We start from the raw sequence: 17,161 nt of genomic DNA on the forward strand, positions 1-17,161 counted from the left end.
CTGCGAGCGCACACTGCAGCCGGCTCATGTTCATTTTCTCATCGACCAGCACCCCCAAGTCCTTCTCTGCAGGGCCGCTCTGAATCTCTTCTCTGCCCAATCTGTAGCTGTGCCTGGGATTGCTCTGACCCAGATGCAGGACCTTGCACTTGTCATGGTTGAACTTCATAAGGTTGGCATCAGCCCACCTCACAAGCGTGTCAAGGTCCCTCTGGATGGCATCCCTTCCCTCCAGCGTATCAACTGGACCACAGAGCTTGGTGTCATTGGCAAACTTGCTGAGGGCGCACTCCCAGTCACTGGAGCATGATCATTCATTCTATTGAATTGTTATAATGGTTCCTGGTCCAATTTTGCTCACTTGGCACAGTTTGGATAGCACAAGATAAGGACTGCTATCAATAAGCAGCTTTTATATAGTTTCCCTATTTAAAGGTAATAAGACAATTCTGAGAATGCAAATTCCTTATTGTGCTACTTGGCTTTAGGAAGAAGACTAGGTCCAGAACTGTTTTTTGTCTAGAGATAGCCTGTGATCCATGTGATTTGGGGTGAGGGAAACAGTTGGCCTCCTTCAAATATGAGTCCCATCAGGCAAAGGAAAAACGTAAGTTTGGATTTGCAGTGAAAAAAAATTCCCTGATGAACCCAGGAAGCCTGTGCACATGCAGCACCTGCCTTCATTTCAAATATCCTGCAGTCACAACATTTGCACTGGATTGTGCCATGTTGAGCCTGAATACAAGGTGGTTTGAGACGCATTCCTTCCCTGAGTGGGCAAAATGGGAGTGGTGCACACAGAGCTGGTGCAAACACATGTCTAAGTCAGGGCAATATAACTGCATTAGTGCCTCACTTCTAATGCCTACAGCAGTGACTTAGTGATGCTGGAGCCCAATGCTGTTACATTATGATTACTGTCAGGTAATCATTTAATTTTCTGCCCACATCAAAAATCAGACTGGATTGCTAAAACAAAGTATGTTACAGTTCTGCTTATGAGCCCTATGGCCATTGTTCCTCAGCTTATCCTGACACTTCCACACTGTCTGAATAACCTGATGCTTCTGAAATATGACATTCATAAACTCGGAAGAGCCAAACTGTGGGCATAATTCTCCCACCTACTATGCTCTCACACATGTCAGAGAAGAGCTTTCTTTGTGTTGGTACGATAATCCACTTTGCAATTACCAGCAGCACAGCAGTCTTATCTAATTGAACAGCCAATGTCAGTGGAATAGCTTCCTGATGCATAATACTGTAAACAGAACTGTGTAAAGAAAACAGTCATTCTGTCATTTTAGTGACAGCGTTTTATGCCAGATGCCACTGTTGCATTGAAGTATCAGCATAAAGAAACAAAGAGCAGATGATGCTGATTTCATAGAATCATCATAAAATCATGGGTTTGGGTTGGAATGGAACTTAAAGATCATCTAGTTCCAAACCCCCATGCCATAGGCAGGGACACCTTCCTATACCAGGTTGCTCAATTTGTTTTATGAATTGACAGTTTGCTGAAATACTGAATCTCTAATGAAAAAGAAAAAACAAATTATTTGTGACATTGGTATCCATATGTCAAATAAATGTCATTTGGAGCAATAAGAAAAATCAGCAGAATAAGACTTTGATCCTGCAGAGCTTAAATAATTCTTAATCTTACTTGTGTGCAGTACAGGTGTCCTCAACACAAAAAGGATATGGAACTGTTGGAACAAGTCCAGAGGAGGGCCACGAGGATGATCAGGGGACTGGAGCACCTCCCGTATGAAGATAGGTTGAGGAAGTTGGGGCTGTTCAGCCTGGAGAAGAGAAGGCTGCATGGAGACCTCATAGCAGCCTTCCAGTACCTGAAGGGGGCCTATAGGGATGCTGGGGAGGGACTCTTCGTCAGGGACTGTAGTGATAGGACAAGGGGTAATGGGTTAAAACTTAAACAGGGGATGTTTAGATCGGATATAAGGAAGAAGTTCTTTACTGTAAGGGTGGTGAGGCACTGGAATGGGTTGCCCAGGGAAGTTGTGAATGCTCCATCCCTGGCAGTGTTCAAGGCCAGGTTGGATGAAGCCTTGGGTGGGATGGTTTAGTGTGAGGTGTCCCTGCGCATGGCAGGGGGTTGGAACTTGATCTTAAGGTCCTTTCCAACCCTAAATATTCTATGATTCTATGAATCTACATTATCAGTAGTGCTATTGAAATAAATAGTAATCAACTTTAGCCCATGGATTCATAATCCATACAGGACTGTGAATGAGTTACAACTTGAGGAAGCTAGCAGTATCAGTCTGACTCTGAAAGGGCAAATGTCCCCTGTTTTTATTAAGCTTTGGCCAATTACCTTCCTTGCATATTTGGAAGTTATTTTGACAAGGTGATACTCTTCCTAATTTCTGATGTATGTCAAACTTGCTGAAACACATGGTAATGACATCACATTTTGAATTTTTGCCTTCCTCAAAGCCTTGTCTAATCCCATTTTTACAGGATGTTATTCACTGCATTTCAAAATTAAATCAAGCTCGTTGTGTATCACAGCAGTGCAGATGTAAGCACCTGAGAAAACCTGGTCTTGATACCTACATAAAAACAGATTTATTTTATTGTTGACTGATTGTCCTTTTGCCACCTGCTTTTCCATCTATGCATTTCTCTTTCTTTGTCAAGCATCTCAGTTGCAGATTCTCAGCTACAGACCTTTGCCTCACAAGAAAAACACCATTTAATGATAAAAGCTTAAATTTAAAAGCTGATCTCTATGGCTTTGTCCCTCTTCTTAGTATTGCAACCCATAGGTGACAGAGACTTCTGCTTATTGCAAAATACATGCATGTAATGCAGCAGATGAAAAATACGAACCCATTCATTACCTCTGAGTGGGCAAGGTTCTGAAATAAGAGGGCCTTGCTGTTCAGAAGAGGACTAGCTGTTGCCCAGCTACCTCTTTTCAAGAGGACCAGTGGAAGGAAACGTTTATTTCAATGTCTGCAACTCTTTCTTGCTGTTCTGTACCTGTTACAGTCACTGCCCTGCTGTGTACTTAACAGTCATGTTCCTGTTTAAATTTCCTAAAATAAAGGCCAGGCCCTGAATCCGATCATTGCAAGGACCCTTGCCAGACACTTTGTCCATGTGTGTGTGTGTGTCTTTGTGTGTATGTGTGTTCAGGTGCATACTTTCATGACAATACTGTAATCACATAATCGCAGAATAATCAGGTCTTGAAGGAACCTCTGGAGGCCATCTGGTCCAACATTTGCTCATTGCTGGGTTACCTACGAAGTTAGATGAGACAGTTAAAGGCCAGGCCTAGTTGAGTTTGTAGTATCTCCAAGGACAGAGATTCCACAACCTATCCCAGCAACATCTCCCAGTGTTCAAACACCCTCATATTGAAGGACTTATAAGTTATTCTGATACTCCTTTTTTGTGCTCAGCCCAAATTGCCACATGGCCATCTGTGCAAGCTTGGGAATATGCAGGAAAATCCCCATACTGTAAACTTCCATTTCCAATGTGGGGTGCTGCTGGACTTTGTGCTAGCATGTGCACTAGATGTGTTAAAAGCAGTGCAAGCCCATGTGCTAACTGCTGCATCAAACTTCCTCCCAAATAATTTTGCTCCCTTTCCACAAAGTTTCTCTTACTGTGTTTTGTGACTTGTTTTGTTCCTCAGGAGAAACAGTTGCATATGCTGACAGAAAGGTCAAGGGGGTGAAGTTTTTTCTTCTTTCCCCCTTGATATTCTTTGAAATTTTTCTCCAGAAATAATAAAACTAAAAATCTTATCTCATGTCTGTCTCCAAACCTGGAGAAGGTGAACAGAAACTGCAGCTTGTAATGCTCATAGCTTAATGCAGATCCTATTTACATTTCTCTTTTCACTGTCTCAAGTCAATCTCTTTTTATAGCTTCTAATTTCTGTGTAACTTGAATTATCAACACTAGCCAATCACCGAAAACTTTTGAGTTGAAATGAGATGCTTCATGATATTCATTTCACCACAGTCCATGGAGCACTCACTTTCTTCAGCAGGATATTAATATAGTAAGTCGCTTGACAGCCCTTTCTGGACTTTCTAGCAAACTGAAGGGGAAAAGTATGAAGAACAAGCAAGTTAGCTAGTATGTCTTAGAGCTTTTCTCTGTAAGTCTTGAATTCTACTTGCAGATCAGGAATGTTGACCAGTTACTACAATAATGTCACCAGTTCAGAGTCAATCCCATTGCTTCAGGATGCTGCTTAGTGTTTTGGATGCAGCAGCTATACAGCCAGCTGCACAGTGGTGTGTACCAAGCAGCAGAATCTTTAGCTAAGCAGTCATCTTGGCTGTTGCACTACAGAACAGCCTTCACAGCACAAACACATTATGTGGGCATAGGCACCTTGGGGACCTCACAGCAGCTACCTTCTGTTGCGAAGCCAGTGCAGTCCTTCCATACTATTATAAATATCCTGGTAGCTGAAACATAAGAGGAACCACAAAGTGGCAGCTTTCAGTTCATTGAGAAGTATTTGTCCTTTGACTAGGAGCACATCATATCCACAAGAGGAATGTACCCTTTGCCTGTTTGCGTCTGACCTCTGCCCACCCCTTTCATGGCTCTTTCCCCAGCTCTGCAGTTGCAGGCAGCCCTTTCTCCAGGAGCAGAAAGGGCTGATGTCTTAGTGCTGCAGTCTCCTTTTTGTGCAAAGTTAATGGAGTCTTTGTGTGTGTAATCCCTGGATTCTAAACAGCCAGCAACTGAGTAACAAGTAAGGTGCTCTCTGCCAACATAGAAAAGAGAACTGAAGAACCAACTCAAACCTTACAAAAGAGAGACATACCTTTAATATGATAATACCTTTGGGTGAACAAGGGAAAGCACAGATGATTAGAGTTCATCCACGTGTATTTCTCCAGTTGTGAAAGTGTTACAGAGGTCGTAGTGTGCTGGTTAAGAGGGTGATTCACCCTCCAAATATCTTATAGCCAAGCAGGAAAAAGACCTTAGCCAAAGATACTAAAGGGAGGTTAGGACAGAGTTCATTTGTGAACTCAGGAGAGTTTTTTTCCAAAGGTGATGCTGTGCTTCTTTTGTCTCTGTGAATGGGTCAACATGTTTCCTTCCCCTAATCAGAAATATGCAGAAGGATGGTGGCCTGGCAGGAGTCATCTCTCTATTTCCCATGGTCTAGGGAGTGTGCAAATCACTTCTGCCTGAAAGATGTGAGAAAGATGTCATTGTCTCTCGTTACTGGTATAAAGGATGGCAGCTCCACTGACTGCAGCAGAGCCCATCTTCCCATATCCCAGCATCCCATATACATTTAATGATGGCTGTCAAGGAGGAGGATGTCACTAAAAGGTGGTCAATTCCAGTTTTTGCCAGATCTACTCTATCTGAATTCATCAGGGACTGAAGAAGAGCAGCTGAAAGAGTCCTTACAACGAAGCTATCACTGCTTCATTGTCCAAATTCCAAGCCATGACGTGATGTCTCTTGAAAACTTTGGAGAATGTTTCAAGGTCATCATATGGGGATAATTTGAGCCTTGAAAGAGCCATTGTGCTGCCAGACATGTGACGTCTCTTTCTAGTACAAAGTAAGTCCATAGCATTTTTATGTGTTGACTTTTTCATTTTCTTTCTCCTTTTACCCCCTTGCTTTTCTGGGAGAAATAGGCTGCAATACTGTTGAAAGGAAGTGAACACATTCAGGTAGAGGGGGAAAAAGATGTAATCCAAGTTCTCCATGATTCTATGCATACTGTACAAGAAAAACATATGCCAACCACTAAGCCTTTTAAAACTGCAGTGTTGTGTACAGGTACAGTTTTTGTAGTTGATTAATACAGGGTGGAGACCAACAATACACTCTGCTAAGTACAGGGAGCATTTAACACCACTCCATCTTTCTTTTTTATTTCCTTTTTTTTTCTTGGTAGAATCACATGCATGCTGAGGCTCAGTTGTGCTCAGGCTTTCAGTCTTAACTGAAAACCATCTTGTAGCTCTGAATCTTCCCCTTTTATTTCAGGTTATAGGTTTGACCTTTGAGAGATTTTTCCATATTAAGTGTTGAGAAGTATTACTTGTATTCAAATCAACACAGTTCTACTGAAAAGGTTGCGCATCCTCTGCCCAAACAACCAATGCTATGTCAGAATAATAGCCTGACCTTGACAACAATCCATCTGAGAAAGCGATCAGCCACAATATCTGTGCTATTGTCTTATAACCTCCTTACACATCTTTGAATCTTTCAGTGATCTTTATGAACAAATAAATGTAAGAATACAGGAATGCAGCTTCTGGACCTTCTCACGTATATTGTACTGTATCCCAGCAAATCACCTGATAAAGTCTTCTACTGAAACAGATGATTGATATAGCAGGTAAAGAACAACACTGCTTGTTTTAAGGTGTCACAACTGTAGTTATCTCACTATAGCATAAGGTATCACGGCACTGCACTGAAAAATTAATATTCATTAAATTAAATTTATATAAATTCATTGAGATTAATTAAATGCTTACTAAAACATTCTTTTTCTCCTAAACATCAATTGTTTTCTTGGAATTTATGTGGCAATTATAAATATATATAGACAATTCAAAAGTTTCCAATTTGATTCTAGGGATTTATCACCTCTTTTCTGTTTTAAATCCACGTTGTGTTCCTGCATTTGTGACCTGCCTTTTATACAAAGAAATATCTTCACATATTCAAATATGTGGCCACTGTAGATGCAGAGAGTAAACTCTGATTTTCTGCTTTCTGTTTTAAGAGAAGAATCTTTCAATTAAATCTTGGTTCAATGACATCAAAAACCCCTATGGATTCCAGAAGGGTTAAGAGACTTCACCTTGTCTGCTCATTTGGCAGAACTTTAAAATGACGAAAATGACCTGGTTAACAAATTACACTCTTCTTGTATTTTGAAATATTCTACTTAGATTTTCTTATTGGCATGTGATTAACTCCTAGATTCATTAAGTCAGTTATTTGTCTGGCATTTCATTTCATCGAGATGAGTCCTAATGAGTCACAACAAACTCTGTGTTTGGGAAATAGAAAAGCAAGTTACCCTAGTAAGGAAGTTAATGGATCCTGATTTGTGTTAGCAAGCTCCATCCAGAAGCCGAGGATCAGGTAAGATTTAGGATATGCAGCTCTTGAAGTATAACTCTCTTCCTAGAGTATTCATTAAATTTGCACTAGCACGGGTGCTTGCTGACCTCTTAGCAATTTAAGTTCAGGGAGCCAAACCAATTGAAAACAACTTGCTTTGCTCTGTAAGTTTTCTTCCTCTTCAGCTCCCTGAACTGGCTCACCACAGGATGAAGAAAATGCAGTGTTAGCATATGGACTTAGATCAGCATAAATTGTCAGGGAGTTGGAAAATAAGGCTTAAAGGCAGTTAGAGAAATGAGAGTAGCACAGTAAGAGTCTGACTAAAATCACATTTGATGACCGTATTCAATGTTTCCTCCTTATTACATTCTTGGTTTTGGACAGCACTACTGGAGCAAAACAGCATGAAATTGTCAATAGGCCTACGTAAATATGTAGTAGGTTTGTCCAGAAATTACTCATTAAAAGATCTGCCGGAGCAATTTCCCTTTCTTTTTAAGTTTGGGGGACTTTTACTATCCCATATAATTCTACAAATGAAGTACAGATCTATACGTCATTCTAAAGAAGCCTACAGAAAGATTCTTTTTTTTGTTTCATGACACCATTTTCTATTCCTGATGGCACCATTAAAACCACTTGGCATATTTGCAATGAAACTTTAAAAGCTTGTTGGTTTGAGTCTTCTTGCTTTTCTTCTGCTGTCTAGAGCAGCAACTTCAGGCTCCCACAACCAAACCCAGGATTGTCTAAATTCACCATCAACCAACAACAGGTGGGCAACAATTAAGAGGTCCCAGAGCTGAGCTTCCAGTGCCAACCCATAAGTCAAAAAATGCTAAACCTAGACTAAAATATCCAGCCTAAAAATCTAGACTAGAAAATTGGACAGCTCATACCAGATAATGGCAGTCTTAATTTTGTGAGCTTAAAACATTAAAATATGTAAACTTTCTGGTTTTGTTGCATCAGACAGCTAAGGGAACATCTTAACACAGAAGAATATCCTCAGATCAAAGCAGTCAGATGCTGATAAGTGAGGAGGTGAGAGGGCAGGTACCAGTGGCATCACCAGGAGGCAAAAGAATGAGAAAGGAAAGGACAACTGGTATGCTGAACAATGTTCAACTCATCTGCTCTGAGAGAGGAGTCAGGCTGGAGTATGTCAGCACTGGAATCTGGCAAACAAAAGATTTTTGGATACCTTGAATTGATACACAGGAAAACCTTGCTATGGCTCAGCAAAGCACTGAGGACTCACAGTATGAGGCCCACAGCAATCATTTTTGTCTTTCTGCAAATGCAACTAAAAAGGGAAATTTCTTTTGTTTAATTTGATGGTATGTATGAACAACTGAGCCTTTCATGCAAATCCAATGTTCATTAGGGACTGTTTCCAAAGCAGTCAAGTGCGATGTTGGCTGCTATGGATACAATAAGTGCAGTCACTGCAGCAGCCATGAATTCTCCCATCACACAAATAAAATTTAAGACACCGTTGTCTTGTCTGATTCAAGTGATTGCCATCCCCAGTAAGGTCTGAAGCTAGGGAAAGAATATCATGAAATATTGTCACAACAGAAAAATCTAAACCTCTACCTGTGCCCATCAATTAATAAAAACAGAGAATAGAAAATAGGAGCTTAAAGACAGCTTTTGCAGCTGCAAGTAAGAATAAATCCTAAATGGGAAGTGAAGAAAACTTTCTGGCAGCTAGCAGTAATTTCTCAGCTATGGAAACTAGCGGTAGTCACTAAAGAAAGGGGTTGGCTTTCTTGGAAACCACAATCAGAATAGTGTCAAAGTGTTAGTGGGTTTACTGTAGTCTCTGTACCAGGAATTTTGCCAGGGTGTATTATTTACCATTAGATTACTGGTAAGAAAAAGTATATAAAGTGCTTTGTATCTTGCTATTTTGGTAGGAATAATCAGAATGACACTGGCTTCAAAAGTCTCATTTGGACTTCTCATCAATTACCAGGGTAATGGGTGACGCTATGGAGACACAGTATACGTGCTGGAATGATACAGCAGACTCTGAGTTAGGAGGACTGGGATACATCCACTAGCATTACTTTTAAAATAAATATAGATCATGAAAAGTCTGAGTGTACCTCCCTGTGTAGAATCAAATGTCTGGTAAAGTGACTGGTTTATTTCCTTGCCTCTGTATAGGTGAGTAAATTGTTCCTGACTGCATCTACACTGCAGATGGTAGCTTGACTGGATTGCTCCATTCAAACATCACATAGCAACAAGCTCTGTGAGAACAGAAGGACAGCACTGAAGCTGAGCCCACGTGGCATCCATCTACATTCATCATAAGGTATAAAGCTGTTACCCCAGCCAGACAGGTAGCCTGCAGTTATAGACCCCCATGGCTGGCCCGTTTATTAGGGTTGTTAAATGCTTTAGCTCAGAAACCAAGTCTTGTTATATCCTTCACCTTAATTATGAAGAGCAGTTTCTCAAAAAGGTATTCTCAGCTTAGCTGGAAGAATCATCTGAGCTTAGTGCAAAGCTTAGAGAAATCCAAGTAAACATTTCCAAAGGTAACTAAACAGTCCACTTGATCTTCAAATGTCAGAGATTCTACGTCACAGGGACAGTTTTCCCACCAACACAACCTTCAGCAACATGCAACAGATGTGCCTTTAAAACTCACCATGTCATGTTTGTGAACATCCTGGCTGAAGTTAATAACTTTCTACTACTCAGAAAAAGCCACCAAGTAAAGCTTCTGATTCTTGTTAAACGCAGATAGCTTTTCCTGTTTCAGATAAAGTCTGCCTAAGACACCAAAGAATAAACAGCTGCCTCTGGGCATCCATACAGCATGTGTACCTAAGGGCAGTTGCCTCGCAGCACTGATCTGTTTGGAGTTTTACACAATGCCTGTCCACATTCAGATCTCCGATAGCTTAATAAAAGTGGACAAAGCAACATGGATTTCCTCACAGCTGTGAAAGCAAGCATCCAAAATTGAAGGGACTGGCTTAATTTGGAGCTGCCTGACTGCATAGCTAACAGCTTGGCAATTAGGGAGCTACCAGGATTCATTTGTAAGTGTGGGAAGGCAACTAAATCAGCCAATTTTCAACATGCATGCACACTGCTCTGTCTGTTGGCTCCATCGTGGCTGGCTGCTGTCATAGCAAAACACTTTCTGCCAGCTGAAAGACACTGGTGTCTCCTAAACTCTTTCTCATTCTGCTTTACCTGGAAACACAGCATGGTTGATGTATGATGTCACACTGCAGAAAGTCACTGCAGAGTGCAACCTATACATTTATAATGAAACTTTCTGCAGCAAAGGGTCTCTTTCAAAGCATCTGACGTCCCAGAGCTGCTGTTATTTTTCTCAGATCTGGACAGATCTGGGTAGCACTTACGCAATTCATTAGCCATCAAGACTCTCTATGGAGCCAGTTAGCAGCTGAAATGGTGTAGCTGTTGCTGTCAGCATTTCCTGGCAGTGGGACAGGGGCCAGCTGCTCAGCCAGCCCTGTTGCTAATAGACAAGCTGGGTTAGCTGGTATTGTGCCTCTTGTCAAAGGGAATTGCTTTGTTATTCTATTGAATCCATCAGTTGGCCAGGGTGAAAATCACAAAAAAATACCAAAACAAAATAAGCAAAAAAAGTTCTGAAAACCAGTCTTTACTGCATGAGAAAGTGACTTTCAAACACTCTTGCTAATAAGAGAGAACATGAAAATCCTACAAAACTGCGTGAGAATTTATTTTTTGCCTTATTGCAAGTCTTAATTTCGCATGAATACTTCCAGCTTACCATGCAAATTGAAAGTCTTTTTGATTGAAGTGAAATCAACAGTACAGTTATATTCTTCTGTGGTCGAGACTTAAGTGTCAAGGATAAATGGGAAGTATAATAAACACAACAATTTTTAAAATATCTAATTAACTGTCTTAGATCACTGCCTTTGTAATTTAGAGAGCTTCTATTATTCTGATGCCTTTGATTAAGGTCTTTCGGGAAAACCCAGAGAGCTCCAGCTGTCCATCATAATCGATGAGCTCAGCTAATTGCATCATACTAGCCAGTGCCCTTCGTCAGATAGTCAAGACTTTCATGGGCATTTGTTTAGTGCCTACAGACTTGACATTAACAAATTAAGCTGTCAGGAATACAGGTGGCATAGTGCAATCAAAATTTATTCCCCTTCATGCTTACTGGGCCATTCAGGGGAAGTAATTTTAACATGCAAAACCAATAAGCTAAGACAGAGCGCATTCATAGCTCCCTCCACTTACGAAATGCAAATCGGTACTAGAGAAATCAAGGATTTGAAAAATTCCCCATCAGAGCATACAGCAATAGATGTGGTACAAAAATCTAGGCTTACAAATGTTCTGAATCTGCCTTGCCGAACTGTTTATGTTACAGGGCAACATTTCTCTTTCCCATCATAGTAGAAAAGTTTTCAACTGCATTTTAGGCTTGCTCCGCAAGCCATCTAAGGCTGTTTTCAAGCACTGCTGGCACAGAGCAGTATTAAAACTGGTACAATGCTTAAAAAGGGAATGACTGAGAAGACAGAGCTGACTGGTGTTGGGATGCCCTCCTATCAGCCTTGCAGGGTGAGAACAGATTGTCCTTGCAAGTCCAAACTGCTTTCTTTCTGCTACACCCAGCACAAGGGGACATGTCAAGCTAAGTTAAGAGATCTATGCAGACTTATAAAACTTACCTAACTTGGCAGAAAATAAGCTGCACCAAATGCTTTGCTTTAGCCTCTTAGTGTTCTCAGTATTACTTCAGTTAGCTATGTTAGATTACATCTTTGTTGTCAGCTGTAGGTGATATACTCCTTTCTATCTACCAGCACACCTTTGGAGCTCATAGGATAAATTTGAAGGGACCTAAAATTTCTTCTTTGTGCTGATCATGCAGGATCCATGAGAAGCATTTGACTGTGAGCTGGAGTATGTATGTCTGTGTGACTTCATATCCAAGGCTAAGCTAAGCATTGCTGGATTCGAGAGAGCTGTTAGCAAGTTTTCCAGGGCCTGGGGCTTGGGGTGGTTATTTTTTAGTTCTGGAAAGCTGTTTCATTGGGAGTTCTAGAGGGGTTGTAAAGTTCAATGTGGACTTTTATGCAACTGATTTTCTTTAGCCAATGTTCCATTATTATTATCATCAAACAACAACTGATGAGGAAGGGTGGGGAAGCTTCCCTGGAGGGAGAATGGAGAATTTAAAAAAAAAATAGAGATACGCAACTGGAATTAGACAAACAAGCTGGGAGAGAAAGGGGAGTGTCTGAAGCCTCCCGACAGAGAGAAAAGCGGTCAACGTAGGTCAAAGCATAATGCAATGGGAAATACAGTGTAGGAATATAATAACTAAATATGCCGGTCTAGCAGGGTGTGAGTACCAAAACTAGGTTGAGGATGAGTGATTAGAAATAAAGAAATCAGGCTTTTTTTGCTGTGATCATTGTTAGACCAAACTCTTCCTAACTTCACCAGGAAGACCAGCTAAACCCTTGTGCCCAGTGTTTCAGTGAAGGACTCAAGCTAAAATCAAGGAGAGGAATCATTAGACTGAGAGGGCAGTCTCATGAAGGAACAGTGGTAGCCTTTAAGACTCTCAAATAAAGAAATTTTCAGAGGCAGTAAGGACAGAAATGAAATAATGAAAGATTAATAAATTCCTAAGTATCTTTCTGGAGATTTGGATATTTGCAAGGAAAAGAGCAAAGGGAAAAATAATAAGAAAATTCGCGTTTGGGACAGGACTTCACTTTAAGAGAAAGATCACTGGATTGTTATTTACCAATCATGAACCTGAATGTGGTTAAAATGTGCAAAATTATTTCTCCCTCCCTATGTAATCTTTTTCAGAAGTAAATGAGTACACAATTAACAGGAGAAAAGAATTCACCATCCACATCCTAAACTTTCTGCATTATGCTGGATAGCCCAGTGATGATTTCTGTATTTGCTAATACCGAGTGTAACTTCCCTAATTATAACAATGAATCAGTTTCCCTATCTGCCTATAAATAAGATAAAAATATGTGTCTCTTTAGCCATTAATGTGTACCCTGTGAGTCTGAAGCCTATTCCTATCAATTTCAAATAATCTGTTGCCACTGTGTCAGTCAGGGCCATCCACTCTCTTCTGTATGTTCTGTTTCTTCTATTAATAAACCCTATCAATAATCCCAAACTTTCTTTCTATGTTACAAAGCCACATCTTTCTCCATCAATGTATCTACTTATATGAAGCATCATCAGCATCTATGAGCAGAATAGAGTTGTCCTATTTCCTTCTAATCAAACTCCTCCAGACTCATACAAACCCACAAGTATATTTGGTAAAATCAGGGACATATCTATTGTAGAAACATCCTTTTTTTTTTTCAATTTCTCACATAATAGTTTGTTTTGTTCTAGCAGAAGGTATCACTTTCCCAGCTCTAACAGACTGAATTGATTTGTCTTGGTTTATTTTATATTAAAAGATAAGCAGACATGCCCAGAACTTACATGGGAGACCATCTGGAAATATTAGGTGCTGGATGTGCAAGCCAAGTTTCAGAGCCAAACACTGGGTAACAGAAACTAAATGATGGGAATATTACACTGGTCATCTTGCCACAGCTAACATGCAACAGGAAATGAAAAGATTCGATGTTTATCTACAGAAGACAGGAAGCAGTCTCCATCCCTGCAAACACCCCTTCACCCTCATCTCTCCAGCCCCACCTTCCTCTAGTTCACTTTTTAAGATCCCCAAGTCTTTGTTATTTATGTGACATTACATGTGATGGTGCTTTCTCACGCAACCTTCGACAGAAGGATGTTGGGCTAACACCTCTTATCTGTCCAAGAAGCAGACAGAATCTTAGGATCCATAAGTAATGAAGCAGATATATCATTAATGGTTGTATAGCATCTTTGTAATTCAGGCCATTAACAGGAATAATTATATGTCAAGAGTATCAGAGGCTTCAGATACGGGTAATAAAAATGAACATAAGTACTGAAAAACTTTCATGTTAAAAAGCTATGAAAATGGTATTATTGATTGTTGGTTTTCACCGGGAAGAAGATAAAGGATTGAGTAAACCACTATTCTTAATCTGATTGACTTTTAGCAACCAGCATAGGCTGAACTTTTCAACAGTCCAGTATTACATAATGCTGTCGTTCATTTCTAGTCTCACAAGGTCCATACAGTTCCCAAAGACAATGCTTTTAGCAAGAAAGACAGGCAGCTGTTTCCTTGTTGCACTCTGGAGCTGGAAACTTTGTGAAATCTTTCTCAGTAAGCAAGTTTGCCTTTAATACTGTAGTACTGAATAATAATGACATTTTCATCAGACTTGCAAGATTTGGCATACTTAATTGAATTTGAAGAGTTTTATAGAGGAAAAAATTGGTCAGTAACGAGTATCAAGGCAGAAAAGAAACACTATGAGGTTAGTTGAAAGCAGCTTGGAATCAGCCAGATTCCAGTGTTGTCAGTAACTAATAACATGAAGGATGAGAGTTGTGGGCTTTAAACTATTGCCATGTGGGAAATTAATTAGATGATGCCCTTAAGTAGTATAGCAAAGAAGCAAAAAATATGCTTATGCTTGCTTGAACCCAATCTACAACTTGAAGTCTTCGAAGGTATGCTATTCTTGAACCTTACAGCATAAATTTCATCTTCTACTTGAAAACGCATACATCTCCTAGTATGATGTAATCCAAAACACACGAAATAAATTAATAAAAGTGATGCTTTGCTTGCATAACTGAGATTTTACTAGCATCTCTCTCTGGCCCAAACTGCGACAGACAAATTATTTCTGCTACCCCTTGACTGACATCAGTTTCTAGTGCAGACTGTAGATTGCTAATTCATTTGATGATACATCAATATGTTGGCAACGTCTTCTAACCTTTATAAACACACTTTGAACACTGGTTCCAAAACATTTTGGATCGCAAACATCAGTCATCTGTCAACATTTCCATTAGACCAGCAGGCAACATTATCAAGTGTTTAACCGGCAACGCCTGGCACTAGAATTCGACAGACTGCTTGCAGATCTCCCATTGGGACCTGACAAACCACCAGTGGCCCACACACAACAGCCTGAGATTGGGTAGTTTGGAATATGTTATTTGCAATAAGCCTTCCCCTGGATTCTTCCTTTTGTCTTTCACTAATCTTACTGTCTATCACATTGAATCAAAACCAAATGTTGAAGGCAGGGGAAAGAAATTTTCAAAAGAACAGAAGATGACACTATGAAATCAGGAGAAACTCCTGTTTCTGTGACATGCCATATTGAAGAAGTCCTGTTCCAAATTGGAGACTGTTCATGTAACACACCCACATCATCTCTGCCAATGATAAAGAAACTGAAAGCCCATCACAGCATAAATTTGCATTCAGAGGCTTGTATTTTTATAAGCACCCTATGCACCATTTTCATTGTTCTGAATTCCTATATAGACCTGCAGTTTTTTAAAAGGAATTGAATATCTTAATAGATTTTAAACTAAATGCAGGAAACAGCTTCTGTAAGGAGTTGTTTTTTCTACACTTTGTAGCAACATTTAGGTAAATTAATATATATGATATTTTCTGCTCAAAAGATTTTGGTTATTAATTTTCAGGTGCAGGATTAATACATATATTCGTGGAAAGATGTAATGAACTGTTTCTTGATTTCTTGAATTTCCTGAGAATAAATTATTTATTATTTAACAATTCTACTATTTGAAGTTATCTGTATTTCCTTTCCTATGTAGATTCATAACATGAAATTTTTCAGATGTTTAATGCCTTGTGTCAGTCTGAGATTTCTTAAAGGTTCTGATTTTCCAAAGGTGTTAAGCAGACGTCTCTCTCCTTTTAAGACTTTGATCTTGAGCATAGTTACAATCTTACATCTCTTAAAGTGCTGTAAATTAGCATTGTTAACTCTTTTACAGGGATATAAATATCTGTATTCCTATTCCACACAGAGAGATGTGATGGGTATCAATGTTATTTTCACTTGGTAAGTTTTGCCTATTTTAAGACTGGTATTTTCTGTTTTCTGTAAATATGTTTCAAGGTTTTTACATTATTAATAATCTACCAGGTAAAACACCATCATCTGCTACATATGTGCAATAAAATTCAGGCTTTATTTGAAGAACTTGCAATCTAAGCATCCTTAATGATATTTCTAATCATATTTCTTGCTCTGGGAAAGCAGATGCATAGTTGAAGAAGAAAGTACTTCAATGGAATACCCAGGGTGCAGATGGTCAGTTTGCTGCACTGAGCAAGTCTCGTGGAGGTCACATTTGCTCTGATTGACTATATGTCACTCAGCGCCTCATTCACAAGACTTCCATATTCACTGTCACATGCAAAAGAGTCTTGACCCAGGGCATTCCACATAATACAGTTTATTGGAAATAAATAAACAGAAACATTTCACCTTTAGTTGCACTATTGAGAAAAGAGTAAGAAAAACTATTATTAAATAAACATTCAAAGAAATACTTTACTTCCCTCTCTGCAGGCTCAACTTCTGCCCAGTATCTTTCTAACTCCTTTCTAATCTAGACCCTATGTGGTGTCCCTAACCTGTCTGGGTCACACATAGGCTGCACTCCCTCAGAGTGTCCCTGGTTTGGATCACCCTTAGGTGGGCACCTTACCCAGAGACAAGTGTATCTTTCCAATGCTGCACCACCAGCCATCTCCCCACCCATGTACCCTATCTGATCTCCTCCATTTAATTTCTCAAAATGCATCTCTTCACATTTTTCCTCATGACCCCCCCTTTTTGCATCCTCATATCTTTCACTCTGTGTGTCCCCAGTGCACCCTCACATCTCTCCTCCAGCATCTCCTGCTCCAGGAGCTGCTGCCCTTTTTAGCATCTGTTTGAGCAGAGGAGCCATGTTTTGGGGCACTGTGAGGTGTTTCCATCTGTTGTCAGCTGGACCAGCCCAAGGCACCATAGAGCCACCGCCCTTTAAACACTGCTACTGGTTCCCAACACAGCTACCAAGTTAA

The sequence above is a fragment of the Lathamus discolor genome, chromosome 5, assembly GCF_037157495.1.
Source record: "Lathamus discolor isolate bLatDis1 chromosome 5, bLatDis1.hap1, whole genome shotgun sequence".
In the NCBI taxonomy this organism is placed as follows: Eukaryota; Metazoa; Chordata; class Aves; order Psittaciformes; family Psittacidae; genus Lathamus; species Lathamus discolor.